A 14,204-nucleotide genomic window follows, 5' to 3' on the forward strand; every position below is an offset into this window, starting at 1 on the left:
GCAGTGTTAAGCCCCAGGTTTTACAGAGCAGCAGAAGCTGACGGCCCCCCGCCCCAAATGCAGCTGAAGAGGTGCCCCCTCGCCCTGGGAGGCTGCTGCATGCGGGTGGCTGGATCTGCTCCCCAAATCCGCAGCTCTGGACCCACCCGAGTCACCCCATCCATGACCCTTGCTCCCAACCCGATCAAAATCCCTACAGCCGGTATGTTTTCTACCTTTCCACATCCCCCAGCAAGCTGCAGCTGGATTTATCGCCTCTTTTAGGTTTCAGGCACCAAGCTGGGACCCTCCGCATGGCTTGGATCAGCCCCCACATTCCAGCCTGGCCAAGCGCACCCAGGCAATGAGGCGAGAGGTGGGAGCCAGGGGAACGTTTCAACATCAATTTGCTCCTCAGACACGGCCGGCTCTTCATTAGCTTCAAACACACTCCACTCCCTCGCACGGAGCCTGGGCAGCTTTGGGGGGCACCAGCAACCCGGCTATTCATCCCTTCTGAGTGCATTTGGTAATTTATTGGCTGCGTTTAAGCAGCGAGCAGGGAAGGGCGGCTTTGCAGGTACCGCTCTCTTCCCAGGCTGATGCAGACGCACAAAGCGCCGGTGGCGGAGGGGGGACAGCCGCCTTCGGGAGGGGGGCGAGATGAAAACCTCCGATAAGCAGGGCGCCGATTTCGCATGCTGAGAGCTGATTCAATTAGTTATGCAATGATTGCTCCGAAATTACAAATCCACTCATGACAGAGAGAGCTGCTTCACTGCCTTTTCCTGGCTGGTATAAATAGTTTGTATTCTAAATTGAATTTAAAACACCGTGCGTCATGCTGCTGCTAAAACGGGAGCTGCTGTTTGAGCGCTCCGAGAGGGGAAAAAGAAATGTAGGGTGAGTTACCACCTTCGGAAAGTAAAAGAAGTGACCACACAGGTGACTGAGTCACAGCCAAAAAACACGGCCGTGTGCCGGCTATCTCTGCGAGCCTCCTAATTCCCTGGAAATTATTCTGACGGCGTTCGCTCCTGGCTCGCTCCGGGAGCTCGGCAAAGCATCTCAGCCGGTGGCAGAGCTGAGGCTGAAGGCCTCCAGGAGCCACCCAGGTGGCCTCGTAATTACCCTCACCGCTACGAACGCTCGTCTGGGCAGCGAGAGAGCAAGATGGGGCAGAAGGAAGGAGCGTGTTTCGGAGCCCTTCGGGGCACCAGCTGGCTCCGTGCCGCTCCCGGTGCAGCCAAGCTCGTGCTGCATCGTGCAAACTCCCGGCTGGGAGCAAAACACCAACTTGTATTTGGCTGTTGCAGCCTCCAGATAGGACCCAGGACTCTTTTTCCAGGCACGCCACGAGCCCACGCATGAGTCACCAGCAGCAAAGCTGAGCGAGAGCTTGCGTGGAGCCTTCCCTGGGGGCTCCTGCCAGGCCCCGCACTGGTATTTCGGCTTCCGAACAATTAATTTGTTCCGGTTCTGGTTCTATTCCTCGAGCAGCTAATTAGTTCTGGCTCGGTTCTACTTTTCTAATTTTAGTCATCTGCTCGCTAATATTAGCTCTCGTTCGACCTACGGCTACGCAGCTGGCTTCATGGTTTTATGAAACCATCAGCCGACGTGTTTTTATTTACTGCGCGGTGGACGCAAGATGATTTTGGCACCCTCCGTGGCTGCAGCTATTCCTGGCACGGTGCTTGCTCGCCGGCCAAGGCCGGCAGCCCTCATTCCCACCACCGTGCCCAGGCTGCCCAAGTGAGCACGGCATTGGGATGGGGAGCCCCACGCCACGCTGTGCATCGCGGTGAGCGAGGGAAGGCAGTGCTTGTAGTTTTCCGACCTCCTGGTTTCGAAATGGAGCAACACAAAGCTTCCCGACTTACCCGAGGGTCAAAGCAATAGAAAAAATTTAAGGCTCTTTCTCCAAAGCCCCGTGCTTTCACTTTAGGAAAACTCGCTGGTGGCTGTAAGCAGTTTTTGAATGTTTCCCCCATTGCTCGTTATCGAAATAAATCAGCATGCGGATGTGGCTGCAAAGCCGGGCGTGCTCCTGGGCCCTGTGTTCTGCATTTGGCAGGCTGCAGCTCCCAGGGCATCGCTCCCCCTCTGCATAACGCGGGGCTGCCTTCTCTGAACACGAACCGAGCCATCTCCCCAACCTCTTGGGCAAGTGCGTAAAGAAAACTGAAAGCACCGGCACGCATCCCCCGTGGCCGCCCTGCTACGAAGAAGGAAATGTTCTGAGCTCTCTGTTCTTTTTTTTGGGGTGGGTAAACCTTCCCGAGCCACCTTGAGACGCGCCACAAATAGCCATTGGAAAAGCAATTTCATCTCACGAGCTTGCCTCCGCCGCTGATCAACGGGAAATGCTCTTCACAGCTTTGTGTGCACGGCAGACCATATCCTCTCATTAATATTTAGTATTTGTTTCAAGGAAATTGATTTTTTTTTTTTTTTTGTCTGCCATCGAAGGAAGCTGGCTTTTGAACGTGCTACATTTTAATTTGCTCAACCCCAGCTTTGAAACGGAGACTTTGATCTGTTTTGCATGACTCCATTTCTATTTCTGGCTTGCCCCAGAGGTAGGGAACGAAACCAGACACCCCAAAGGCTCGCTGTCACATCTCGATGCTAATCAGCTGGGCGATGTCCTCACGCTGCCCCATTGCCTTAGCACCACAACACCGGGTGGGCACTACTGAATTTAGGCACGCGGCGTGCCTGGCGGGCTGGGATGGATTAGCAGCCTTCTTTCACAAAGGGAAACTGAGGCACTGGAGGGCCGAGGTGTGCAGCTGCTTCCCAGCTCTCTGGGTTTGGGGTGGTGAGGCTGTGCCCACATCCTGGGAAATCCCAGACCCGTTGCCCACTCGGGGAGATGCTCTGCCCGCTTCTGGGGATGCTCCTGCCCTGGCCAAGCATAAAAACAGTGAGTGCAGATGTCTGAGCTGGACGTAAGATGATAGTAGATAGGATATGTTGTCCCTATTGTACCTGTCTCACAGTATTAAGGGTTTCATCCCACCATGTAAGGACAACGAAACAGCCCACTGAGGGACATAAAACTCAAACATTTCATGAAAAGCCTAGAGGAAGAATAATCAGTTCCCCGGAGCATCCATGCACCCCAGTACCAAGACAATGCGTGTGCATAGAGTGAGCCCTGGATGTGTGGGCAATTCAAACTCAAAAACCTTAAGACAAGAATGACCTAAGAAATTTTTTTAGCTTTCCCCTTCAGCCTGATCTCTCCCGGGCCAACATCCCATGGATGCTGGGCTCCACGCTGCTGCTGGGTTAGGAAAGACCCCGATGCGAGCTTTGAGGGCTCCGTGCGAACATCTCCTGCAGCGGGAGGCATGCCCCTGCCAGCTCACAATGCCACGAGACTGTAGGAAATCTGACAGTCCCCTTACTGCTCCTCCAGAGACCAGGGGCACCAAATCGTTCCCTTGCTATGAAAAATCAATTTTCTCATTCCGGATCCCTGAAATCCTTCATTAAAGCAGCATGACATTCTCCGCTCTCTGCCAGCACTTGGGTACCAGAAAATGACCTTGCTTGCAGCTATTGCATTTATCTAACAGACAGGGAGAAAAGAGATATGCCTGAGCAGAGCACCCAAACTCTGACTAAGGCACTCAAAGGAGTTACGTGAGAGTGAGGAGGACGCGACAACGCGGGGCAGAAATAACTGAGCGGGCTGAAAGCACACGGACACCCACCGCGGGGCTGGGAGCCCCAGGGTTGGCTGACCTTTCCAAATGCCAAGCAGCCGGCGTTTCTGGCTGTCCCAAGTGATGGCAGAGGAAATGAGGGTGGCCTGCCTGACCTTATCCCTCCTAACAAACCGTGTGTGAGCCGGCAGTGCTTGGGGTGGGTTTATTGGGCAGCGCTGGTTGAGCACTGGGGCCAGGCTGAGAGCTCCAACGTGGGCTCCTGCGGCTGCTCGAGGCATGTGTCCTGCAGCTCCTAGGGGACAAAACCCCTGCTTTTCCAGGAGACTGCAAACCTTGGCAGAGAAACGAGGAGGGAAGCTGCAGTGCTGATCCTGGGGAGCGTCGTGCCATCTTCCACGTGTGGTATTTCAGCCACGGGGCTGCTGTTCCCCTTTCCAAACGTGGCTGAGGATGCTGCGTGCCCGTGCGCAGCCCCATCCGAAATGCCCACCCCGGCACCGGGCACGGCAGAGGCTTTCCGAAGGCATGTGCTGCAACGCCCCGGGGACCGGCGTGCCACCAGCAGCAAGAACATGATTAGCGGGAGCTCTGGGCAGCGAAGGCAGGAGAAAAAGAACAGAACAAACCACGTTTTAATTTGTACAAGCTGGTAATTATAGTTGCTATCTGTCTGAAATCTCTATTGAGTTTATTTAAATATGTTCTCCATGAAGGCCATTCAGACAGGAATTATCAAGGTGTTGCAGCAGAGGAGATAATGCCATGCAGTTTTCAACAGATCAAGGGCTGATTAGGAGGAATTAATTAGCTGCTTAAACAGCCCTTGACTCGCTGCAGCGATTAGCCGTCCCCTCCCCTCAGTCACGTTCCTCGTGCAGCCACGGCGGCGACACGAAGCGCCCGCCAGCAGAACCGCCGGCCTCACAGTGCCGATGAGCCAAGGATGTTTTTCCTCTCCCGGTTTTTATCAGGCTGGTCCTTCATCATCCTCCATCCACCGCCTCTCACCTGCTACGAGCCACCAGTTCTCAGCTGGGCTCCGCCTCCGGCATCGCTCAGCAGCCTCAGTGCCCCGTGCCGCCGCAGCACTGCCTGCCTCCCTCTGCTGAGCTGTCCTCGGCCGGACCTTTTCCAGAGGCAGGAGGAGAAGCTGGTGCTCAGCCACGAGAGCCCTTTCTACCCCATGGACACAGGCTGCCAGCTCCTGGCAGCGCCCCAGAGGGCTCAGCTTTGCTTAATTGCTTCCTCCTGCAGCCGTGGCTCTGGAGCATCTGATCCAGAGAGCGAGTTATTGCTCTGAAGGCTTCTCAACTCGCCGGCATTCAATTACGGAAAGCCATGAGATGGTAATGGAGCCCGAAAGCTTTTTAGCAAATGATTAAAGCCCTGCAAAGTTCCCCCACTAAGTACTGGAGCAGCAGCTTCCAGTTCATGCAATTAAAACGCTGCAGTGATATTAGAAGAGACAGGCACCATACTAAGAGTTTCATGTAAGCTGTAAGGCAACATAAGCCAGAGACTTGGCTTGTAAATGCTTTTTTTTTGGTAACACACCAAGAGATGTGATGTAGGTGCTTTCAATGACAAGGGCTCTGCAGCCCTGGGACCGCCAGGATCAGAGAAGACCCGCAGTGGGGGCACAGAGGGCTTCCTACCACCCCGTCCCCAAAGGGCATCCATCTCAGGGCTCAGGTCACAGCCTGGGGGTTTTGGGCACCCCAAGCCCTGACACGTGTCCTGGGAGAGGAGGACGGGGGGCCGCCCTGGGAGGCTACACCCGTCATTTTTCTTACTTTCCCCTTTCCCCATCTGTACGATGGCAATAACAGCTGTGGGCGAGGCGCAGCCGAGTGGAAAGGCTTAGCGGGTCCGCGTCTGCCAGAGCTCCGAAAGGAAGACGTCGGTTCGACTCAAGAAGACTTTTCCATTGCCTTCCACGAGCTCTGGGTGTGGGGTTTTTGTTGTTTGTTCCAGCCAAAAGAAACAACAGCGGGGTTTAGGAAAAAAGTCTGCGGTATGCAGGCTGGCTGCACAAAGAGGCGGCGGTGTGGGAACAGCCAGCTGGAGCAGCACGGCTGCACGCACAGGTGACGGAGAGCTCCGCGAGGACACAGGCACACGTTTGCAGGCTCTGGCTGTGGAAAGTGAGAGCATCCAGGGGCTAAAGGAGAGAAATGTGTACAAGGGAAAAGGAGGTCGAGCTTCTCCCCAAAGCCCAGGGGCGGGTTTTGTCCTGTCCGTAAGGCATCTGCCGGTGCAGCCCCGGTGGCGTGGGGTGCTTGGTGGGACCGGGGACGGCTCCTCTCCGGCAGCACAGGGCACGGCAGAGCTGCAGCACTCAGCTGTGCCAGCGTGAGAAACCCATCGCCAAAACGGGGGAGTCAAGAGGGGGAAATTAGAGCTGAAGTGCTCCTTCTAGTGATTCCTGCCTGAAGAAGCCGTTGCGCCGCAGACGAGGGGTCAATTGGACCCAGTCTGAGGGCTTTGACACGGGGGGAAGAGCAAAGTGACTACACTTATTGAGAAGTAGAAAGATGAATGCAGAAGAAACCCAGCCTGTCTAAACCACGGAAGAGTTTCGCCTAAGAAAAATAAACCCACATCCTTCCCAAGGGAAAGTAACTGGACTGAAATGGCACAGGTCACCTCAGCGAACGGCCTTGAGGTGGGGAAACAAAACAAGCCGGCAGGTAAACAGATAAGGGTTTCATAAGGACTGGGTACGCTTTACCTCAAAGCCATCCCTTGAGATTACCTCCACACGAGTCTTTACCTTGAATCCACTCATGATAAACAGCTAGATAATAAATTTCATTTCTCTAATAGTGTTTATGGGATTTGTCAAAGTACCATCTCATTAGCCGCCTGCAATAAAAACAAGCCCCTGCTTAGCGTACGCCGCGGCAGCCTAGGCCCGCAAATGTTCCGTGAGCAATATCCTTTCCTCTTCAATAAAAACAAAACCGACACGGAATACGGGCCGCATTTGCCAGCAATTTCCAACACAAAATCTGAACGGCTTCTCCTCAAGGCAAGGAGCTCATGATTTATGGCCGAAGGGCTGGAAGCTGAAGGCAGGTGATTTCGCGTAACCGAGGCCGCGCTGCGTGAATTCATCCTGGCAGCAGGAACCCTCGCAAGCAGCTCCCCAGGACCGGCCAGGGGAAGGACGATGCTCTGCAGCCGCAGGGATCGCACGGCCCTAACAGGCTCTCCCGGCCAACAAACCCCGTGGAAAAAGTCTTTAGGAAATAATGACTTCTCCAGAGCGCAGCACGGGCTGTGGGAGGCCCCTTCCAGCCCGTCTGGGATGGGGTGTGGATGGCCCAGCATTGGGAGGGATGCAGGGGGATGCGTGCCTGATGCAGTAATGCATCCTAATAAAACATCCTCCTGAGAGCAGGGAAGGCAGAGGCTGCACCTACACGAGTATCTGGGGCTATGCCAGAGCCCACAAGGATGGCAATTGCTGCTGGATGAGCGGCTCGTGCGCAGGACATGAAGCATTTTCCCCAGGGGGGATTCTGCACATTTTATTTTTGTCATCTTCCGTGCTCAGATGACTTGGCCCCCACCCTGCTTCCCATCGCACACAGTCCAACCGAACCCAGCCAGAAAGCAGCACGTCTCTTACTTTCATACATTCTTTGAAGCTCGGAGCGTTTTCCCCGAGCAGCACAGCCCTGGCTTTGCTCGTGCAGTCTGCAGAGCAAAAGATTGCCTTCCCAATCCACCTGGAAGTGAAGGTGCGTGTCAGTCCCTTGCTGGTTTAACTGTTCGGCCCTTCTCACGTCCTGTACTCGCTTGTTTTGTATTTTTCTTCTGTTGCTCATGCTCACGCAGCACTAAATAAGCAAAGCTGGGGAAAGTGCCTGAAGTGCTGTGCACGCAGCCGCTGCCCTGAACCCGGCCGTCTACCCAGAAGACCCATTTTCAAATAAAGCAATCCAACAATAGCACTGACGATGTTTGAACTGGCACCAATACATAAAGACGGGCGCTCTGCTGCACCACGCTGTCAGCGAGCGCTCGGTACAAATGCCACGTTAGAAGACAGCAAACGTCTCTCTTTTTTAAGACTTCCCTTCTATTTTTGCACCTCCACTCTGCTGCGTTCTTTCCAAATCAGGCCCTGGATCCCAGCTGATCCACAGGGCCGAGGTCGAGTCCCTCTGAAGGCGCTGCAGGCTTCAGTGCCTTGGGTTTGGTCTGAGATAGGGGCATAAAGCTTTCTGTCTTTGTCACAAAGCTCCTCTCTGCTTTCCAAAGCTTCCCATTATTGCTGCAAACCTGCAGCTTCAACCACGATCGCAGCTGTAAATAAGTCCAGCCTGATCAAAAAACAGCTATTCTAGCCGGAATAAAAACGGACAGACTTCAGCAAATGCATCCAGAAATATCCTTTACCGAACCAAGACAAGCCTTTCCCGGTTCCAGGTAAAAAGAGATTGAGGTCACCCAATGACTCCAACATTTCTTGCAGCTCCTGATTAATTGCAAAGACGCTGCCATAGAGCTACCCTGGAGGTGTTAGCTAATGCACGTGGCTCTTTGCTCTCCCCTGTGACCCACTGCAAGCAGAAGCATCTCAGGATGCAAACACATCGGCGCACAGACACAGCCCCACGTGCTGCCTGGGCTCTTCTGTTTGCTGTTTTCAGGCCCGGGCATCGTCTTTGCAGTTTGCTCTCGTTAATAAGCTTGCTTGGATTCCAGCTCAGCCCGGCTCATTACCCACCCTGTTGAATCCGACACTAATTCAGGATCACTCCTATCGCTCCAAATAAATAATAAAATTGCCTCCACGCAGGGGTTGTTTTCTTCCTCTCTCCCCCTAATGCAGGTCTGGTAGCATCTCGTGTATCTGCTAATGAAGTCCATTATAGCCAGAGTTTCTCAGCAAGTAAAAATTACAATCATTAGCCAGTGACTGACGAGAGACAGAAACACCATTTCTGCCCAGGCTCGCAATAACAGTACGCCGAGTACGCGTCCCAGCGAGTCGAGCCTTGCTCTCCCGGCATACGGTACCCAATGTTCTTCATTAGCACCGCTCTTTTTAATGGAGCAAGGCAGCGTCCTGCGGCAGGTCGCAATTACACGCAACAATTAATTCAGGGAGAAACAATGACGGCCATCGCAGAGGCACATTTTGCAGCAGGGTTGCCAAAAGGTGAAATGGGAGAGGATCGGGAACATTTTAAAGCCACAAAACCAATACAAGCGGGGGCACGGTAGAGGAGACATGACTGGCTTCCTTGTGAGCCACTTTGTAATTTTTGCTTTAAATGGTAAAGAAATGTAATGATTATTATTTTTTGGTTATAATACCGTAATGGCCAGGACCTGCAGTCTCAGACCAGGACTTCTTGTCCCATTTACACACAGCACACAAAGCTGGTCTGCTTCTCCCACAGCTGTAGCCACTCTCCTGCTGCCCTTTTGTGAAATTAGGGTTTAATTCCCTGGAATAAGCCTGCTAATAAGGACTCCCAACACACCCATCCTTCTGGACAGCATGTACCCGCTCATCGCTCTCCCAGAGGCTCTGACGGGAGGGAGGGAGGAGGGGGGGGGGGAAGAATAAATATGCCTGGCAGAGCACAAAACGCCGCAGAAACCTAACACCCCTTCACAGAGTAGTGAGACTTCGCTGGAAGAGAGGTACTCGGTGCTCCGGCCGCGCTCTGCGGAGCGCAGCCTCCGGCCGAGGGCCTCCGGGCCTCCCGGGGCCGAGCGTCTCACGTTCCCTGCTCCGTGTTAAGCCTCCCCTGGGAACATCTCCCCACGGCGCCGAGGACACGCATGTTTGTGATGCTGCTGGCGTCCCCGCGGCCAACAATAGAGAGGGACACTTCGATCTTTATGTAACGCGGGCGGCCGCGCGCTCCGTTCCCCTTGTCCTCGGGGAGGGGACGTTCGCACCGCCCGGCACAACACGCAGGGCCCTGGCCCAGGAAAGCCTTTTTTTGATGTTTTGGGAAGAGGATGTAGCCTCTTCCCAATGGACTTCCCTTTTTTTTTTTAATCCAGTGCTTCCACTTTGCCCAGGCTCCAAAGGAGCCAGAACAGTGCAGGTCTTACCGGGCACATGGCACTGCTTATTAGACCAATGTGTGAGTGAAATAAAGTGAAATAAAGCTCGTACTAACCACCTAAAGGGCTAAATACAATAACCAACCCCCTCGGGATTGCTGCTGTTATAACTGGGGCTCCTGTGGGTGCTTACAGGAGGCCCCAGCTGCCCCCACATGCCCCTAGGCTCAATGCAAGGAACATAACCCGAAAGCCAAGGGAACCATCAGTGCCCCCCAGCCCTGCGATGTGCACTACAGGGGAGCTCCTCCTCTGTTTTTTGAAGCCTCAAAGCCCAGCACTGCGACATGCAAGCCCTGCATATCATGCCCAGCCTGGTTGGAGTCGCCCACTCCACACATCTGTACCGGAGCACAGGTCTCAGACAGGACCCAGGACCCCCGCGCACCCGCACAGCGCACCCTTGCAACAAGGCTGCACCAGGGACCTGCGCTCCTGCTGGTCTCTGCTGATGGCTACAGGCAGGAAAATAATGTTCCTCAATTGGGCAATGCATTTATTTTGGCTTCCGAGTACATCAATCTCTGGAAAAATGATTGCACGCCACAGTCTTGAAATGAAACTAATTCATTTCAGCTCTCCAGCCTTGGGAATCAAATGAGTAACTCCACAGTCATTAAAACAACGTCCTGCTAAAAACAAACAGGAAAGGGCACTTAGTAGGAATGCTTCGCAGTTACAAATACTGTATCTCAGCTGAGGTCATTCGGTTTTTAGTACGAACAGCCACGCGTGCCCCAAGGTGCTGTGATCTGGGATTACTCCAGGCCTGTTACGCACGCACACGTAGCCGTGCTCCCCACGGCAATGGGAGGTGCAGGAGACATTTCGACGGGTCTGGTGCTTGGCACACCTCGTAGTTTCCCTCTCACCACCGTGAGCATATAGAGTTTTATTATTTCACATGGACCCTTGTAGAAAACTTTGGCTCTCCACCTCAGTGCGATCTGAAATTCAAGACCAATCTGGAATACCAGAGAGCTGGAAAGAAACCAACTTCCCAGTGCAATGCACGCACAGGTGGAAGGGATTTTTCCCAGCTCAAAATCCCCAGTGGGACTTTACAGATTGAGCGTCTGGTGTTGGACTCACCACAAAAAACACAGCTCTGGGGGATGAGGCAGGAATAGAAACATCAGGACCATGTGGGGCGATTTTGGGTCCCTTGTCTCTTCACTCGTGGGGAGGAGGAAGCTAAATTTGGTCCTTCTAAAAGGGGTATTTCTATGGCAAGGGGGAGGCTCCATCCGGAGGTGGTCATGGATAGCACCAGGCAGAGCTGATGCTGGATGAAGAGCAGGAGGTGAGAAAAGCAGGCAGAGTACTGTACAGGATCATAAAAGCTGCGTGGACTTTTTCCTTCCCTGAAAACGTCTTTGTGCTTTTATGGCGAGGAGCCGCTACAATTACAGCTCCTTTTTATAAGCGAGGCCCAAGGCAGATAATGAAGAAACCTCCCACCGCACAAAGGCGGCGGCGAAGGTGTTCTACAAGCCCTGATGGTCAGGCTTTCCCGCAACGGCTGAATGCAGAGAAAATTGCTAAAGCCCATCTCTATTTCACCCACTTGAGGCTCACAGCCTGCTTTTTCTTCCCAAAAGTGCCAAAAAGGATCACACCGAAGTGCACGTGCCCACGCAGACTGCGAGTGAAAGCCCTTCAGCCAGCCAGACGCTGCTCGCACGCCCCGACCTGCAGAACGAGCCCGGCACTGAATCATCTGCTCTGGAGGAGTAAAATGGGGAACAAAAAAGGGTTTGCAGGGAGAAAAAGAAAAAAAAACACAACAAGATATTGTTAAATCTGGACAACTGGGTAATGCACCGAGGAGGTTCGTGATTGCGACGGTACATGGGAAAATCGAGAGCTCCCGACAGCCTTCCTCTGCCTCACCCCCAAATTCGCTGGGAGACGGGGGGAGTTTAACAAAGCCGCACACAGCTGTGCAAGCCTGGGGCTGCCAGCTTTTCTGGCATGGAAATTCTTAATTTTCAAGGTGAGTTGCCTCTCTTTCCTTGCACGTGAGCAGACAGGGAGGATGGCTTAGCAGGGAAAAGGAAAACCAGCCAGTGGCTCGCTGGGTAGGGCCATTTCATCCCACTTTGCAGCGGGATGAAATCCCCTCTGAAATGAACGCCCCGTGCTCTGGCCAGCCTGCAAGGTGCTCTGCTGCTCCCATCCCTCAACCAAAAGCACCGCCCGGCAGGCTCTGTAGCCACAGCTCATGTCCTCTATTAACGTCATCTGTCAGCTCCAAAAACTGACTGCTTGTCCCCAGCCAGGGGGGTCAAAACTCTGCAAGGACGCCTTAGAGAGGGGCAGGGAAGGGAGCCCAGGCAGGCAGCACCGGGAGGAGTGCAGATATTTGTCGAACTGAGACGAGGCTCCCAATATTTACCAGGAACTGGTGCCCAGTTAACGCTGTGGTCGAGCTGCCCAGTTTCACCCATGAGAACAGGGATGTTGGATTCCTCTGCCAAGTGCCACTTCCAGCTCCTTATGCCACAGGGGATAAAATATGGTTCAAAAGGAAAATGAGGGCTTTACTTCATGAGTTACTAAGCTACTTCACCACCCATTTCCTACTGCCACGGGAGCAACTGGAGATCAGTGTCCCCTCTGAGCTCATCAAGGGGGAAGGAAAACCAGAGATAAGAAGGGTGCATTTCCGCGGGGGTGCTAACCCTAAACCCAAAGCCTGGCTGACCCCCACGCCCCAGCAGACTGCATGTCTCTGCCTTTCTTCGTCAAAGCAGCCTATTTTGGGAGATGCTGTCTTTCTGGGAATTGGGCAGGCTTCTGCTAAACAGGCTGCCCCGAGGCACAGCCGGAAAACAGCGAGCTCGATCCGTGACCGTGGCAGAAACACGCCTGGAAAGAAGCCCGTGCAAAATCCCAAGGACAGCCCATGTCCCAGTGCAGGCTCGGGGCTCCATAGACCCCAGCCCCAAAACTGGGCACGAACACTGCAAAGCTCCGGGCTGCCCCGGAGGCCTCGCTGCCTTCCACGCCTCCTGGGCTGGGTAGATAAATCCACCACCGCTTTCTTTTTGGCTTTGTCCCGTGGGATGTAGGTGGTGATGGGAGAACGTGTCTTGCTGCAGTATGCAGGACAGGGATGGAGGGGCAGAGAGGAAAGGCCTCTCCCAGCTCCTAGGGTCTATAAATAATCCTCTGCCGCACAATGAATTGGGACTCTTAGCTTAAATGTATTTTTTCATCTTTTGTGCGTGTGCTGACTTACTCCAGCAGGGCTGCCAGCATCCCGCAGTTTATTTTTAAAACGCTAAACAAGAAAAGTCCGGTATGTGCAACAACCCCTGGGTTCCTAGAGAAGCATTTGGCAAAAGCTAAGAAAAGAGGGCTGCTTTCCAGGCCACTTTGGCCATGATTCACAGGGAACTATGAGGTGAGAGACAAGATCCTGACGTCAGTTCAGAGAAATGCTGAGCGGGCATGGTGTACCCAAGGTAGATCCTAAATTCCTGCGTGGAAATCGTTCAGGTGCCCAAGCATGGGCTGGTACCGGTGCACGGTGGCTGCTCGAGTGACTTCCCCTACCTGGCAAGGCTGGGCTCCACGCTCCCCTTCTGCAGCAGGCAGCTCAGCCTGCGAGGATATAATAAAGACACTGCACGGCTTTTTGAGGAGGAATGAGGTTAAAACACCTGGCTGGGAGGCTGCGGGGGAGAGGGAAGCGGTGCTGGGATGGAGGACGCGGCTCCCCCGCCAGGTGATGTAGCTCCTAATTGTGCCGCTCCAGCCGGCAGGCCGGAGGATGTGACCCAGTTTGGGCGCCTGTTATGTGGCTCGCAGCGGTGCTGACACGCTGCAAACGCTAAATTTAGCAGCCAGGCAGGTGCAGAGTTATGGTGCAGAGGACGGGGGACTCACAACAGGACGAGTCCCGGGGCGTTCATTACGAGAACGGCCGGGGGAAATCGATCCCAACGCGATTACAGCACTGCTCCGAAGCCATCGCCGCCCGAGTGGGAAGCATTACCCAGTCACTCGGAATAAAATTGCCACTAAATGCTGTTTGAGGGAGAAAAAAAAAAAAAAAAAAAAGCAAATCCTCGCTGTTTCTCAGGCATTGTAGGAAATGAAAACGGCTATTGCCGCCTGGTAGAGAGTCCAATTATGAATAATGTGGATTCTGTCCCTGCACAAAGGATGAAAGGGAACAGAGCTGGTGGTGACATTTTAAGACCGGAGATGTAAGAATGAAGCTGAGCCTCGTCGTGAGCCCAGCTCTACCCCAGCAAAGAGCTGCTTTCTGCAGTCAATTGCCTTGCAGCGTGGCTCGAAGCCCCGCTATTGATCTGGCATCTGCTATAAGCAGATAACCATTGTCACTGTGCCACGGCTTCTACGACGGGATCTAAAAGCACTTTCCAGAAGACGTCCGAGGGCTGTTTTCCTGCTCTTACCCACAGCTGCACGCAGGCA

General features: G+C 53.7%; 1 protein-coding gene across 8 annotated transcripts in view; it reads right to left on the minus strand.

The window, feature by feature from the left end:
* The window catches only part of PEMT (phosphatidylethanolamine N-methyltransferase), a 39,556-nt gene that overhangs the window by 17,804 nt on the left and 7,548 nt on the right, over positions 1-14,204 (minus strand). The gene's annotated exons all lie outside the window — the stretch shown is intronic.

The sequence above is a fragment of the Cygnus olor genome, chromosome 15 (assembly GCF_009769625.2).
Source record: "Cygnus olor isolate bCygOlo1 chromosome 15, bCygOlo1.pri.v2, whole genome shotgun sequence".
Taxonomy (NCBI): domain Eukaryota; kingdom Metazoa; phylum Chordata; class Aves; order Anseriformes; family Anatidae; genus Cygnus; species Cygnus olor.